Source organism: Zea mays, chromosome 9 (assembly GCF_902167145.1).
Source record: "Zea mays cultivar B73 chromosome 9, Zm-B73-REFERENCE-NAM-5.0, whole genome shotgun sequence".
Lineage (NCBI taxonomy): Eukaryota > Viridiplantae > Streptophyta > Magnoliopsida > Poales > Poaceae > Zea > Zea mays.
This window is the reverse complement of record NC_050104.1, coordinates 56,899,404-56,901,789: the sequence shown is the minus strand read 5'-3', so window position 1 is coordinate 56,901,789 and position 2,386 is coordinate 56,899,404.

The following is a 2,386-nucleotide window of genomic DNA, read 5'->3' as shown; positions in this document are numbered from 1 at the left end:
CATGATAATATTGGAGTTTCTATTTGAATCCATGAGCCATTATATTATATCGGATATGCTCATATTGTGTATGTTTGTAGAGATTAGGGGATGGAGTTATGCAATCACTAATTTATATATCCATGTTTTTGTCTTTTTAATCTATTTAGTAATTCGTTTGAGACTATGGATTTATTTGTGGAATTTTTCTGTTATTTTAAGGGAGTAACATTATCTTCTATTGATTCTTAGTGTCCTTTCGTCAATTCTAATTTCTTAAAAATGTAGAAACAATATCGGGTTGACATAAATGTTTGTCTATAAAGGGGTGTCCTTACTGGCTTAGCATCTGTTTAGAAGTTAACTTGCATCTGTTTATGCTCTTTAGTCTTCTCCTTACTCTGGACCGATGACCTGGAAATAAGAAATGGAGTTGATACATTTTGGAAATATTAAGTTACCGAAAAAATTGATTGGTGAAGACTACAAAAATGTGATGATGCAGACATGCAGTAGTAAAGTGTATACAATCTGCCAGTGACTGCAATGGAGGTGAAAAGGTGTAAACGTGATCCTGCTTTTCAATTAATCTCTTAGTTGCAGAGGTATAAACTGTTATTTTGCATGTGTAAAACCTATGGGTATTTGGAAAATTTTACTGATATTATTTTTGTGGCAATGCTCAGTCCATGCAGTGTCCTTGAAAGCCTATTAATTCAATTTGCAGTAGATTGAAAGCTAAATAAGTCTGTATTGGAGTCTAGGCTCATCAATTAGCTGCTCATACTCCAGTACTTCATACCCTTGGTCCCCACAACTCCGACCTGACTGGCAGATTGCTACTGGAGAAAGGAACAAAGGAGAATGGAGATAAAAAAATTATCATTATTGATCCTGAGAAGAAAAGAACATTTATTGTGAGAGAAGGAAGCCTTCCTGATGCTGATCTTGTGAATTTCATCTTTCCTTTGCTTCCTACTACAATTGGTTATTACGATTGAAACGGTACAAGAATGAAGTTCATGAGGTTTCATATATTCTTCGTTACAGTTGTTTGCAATCCCTGGTATAGAAAAAACAAAGGCTTGTTTTTTTTGTCCAGTTTAGCAACTTATTCTATTCACTCATTTTTTTATTACGCATCAACTTGACCAACATGTATTAATCAAATTATGTCTTGCATTGCTCTATGTATTATTGTTGGGGACTTGTTCTCAAATGCTAAGAGTTAAGAACAAGGCAACACAGAAAATGTTAAACATTAAAGTCCTTCGTCCTTCGAAGCATTATTTCACTTGGGATATAATGATTTTCGGACGAAGGTTATGAATGACATACCTTCATAAACATTACATATCATAATGAAGAAGGAATTACATGGAATATAAAAGATAACATAAACAGTTATGTATTATTATCAACTCATTTCTATTTTATTGCTATGGAAACATCGAAATGATATCGGGTTATAAATAAACCTTTGACTTGAAAGAAGGTAAAAGTACAAACGTGACGCAAAAGCAAATGCCAAGTCAGCGTGAACAGTACAGGGTTACTATTCATCTATTTATAGGCGCGGGACGCAACCCATGTAAAATTACACCTATGCCCTTTACATCTGCTAATAACTCTATAATGATTCATCGAGGTCTGAATAGCCTTTTCATCTTTAAGTCGGTTTCCCTTTCCGCTATCATGCCGAAGCTCTTCTACACACAGCTTCGGCTCCGCGCCATCCTTCGTACCCCTTCTGTGCTTCTTCACGTTGTGGTTTTAACTCATGTCCGAAGATACCTGTTCACACATTGTACTCCAGAAACATTGTTAAATCATGTTTTTGAGGACCTTCGGAAGCCGAAGGCCCCCAACAGTAGCCCCTCGCAATATTAATTTGTTAGAATGATAAATTCAGATTTCGATATGGACGAAGGCCCCGAGCCGAAGGTCTGAAAAAACACCTTCCCTTTGCTAGAATAGCAACAGCCACTGACAAGCGGGACCCTTCGGTTTTCGACGTACTCGACATATAAATAAGAGCACATCGCAGATTCATTTGACACACTCCCTTGCCATCTGCTTTTGCTTGCCCAATTTTTAGCCCTTGCACACCAACACTTTCTTGGCTTTGAGTTTTTAAGCTTCATATTCGAGAGCAGTTTTTCAGCACCTCCGAAGATGTCTCAAGATAAAAAAGCTGTTGCTGAAGCGAAACTGAGCCTTTCTGAAGAGAAGAATCTTGGTTTTCTTGAATTAATGGCAAAGACAAATACAGAGAAGATTACTAGGGAGATTTTGGAAGGCTTGTCTGAAGATACTGGTGATAGCGATAGTTTTGATGTGGAAAGTGGTGGAGAAGACTCCGAAGATCGACCCTGGCGACCAAGTCATACAATTTTTGGAAAATCAA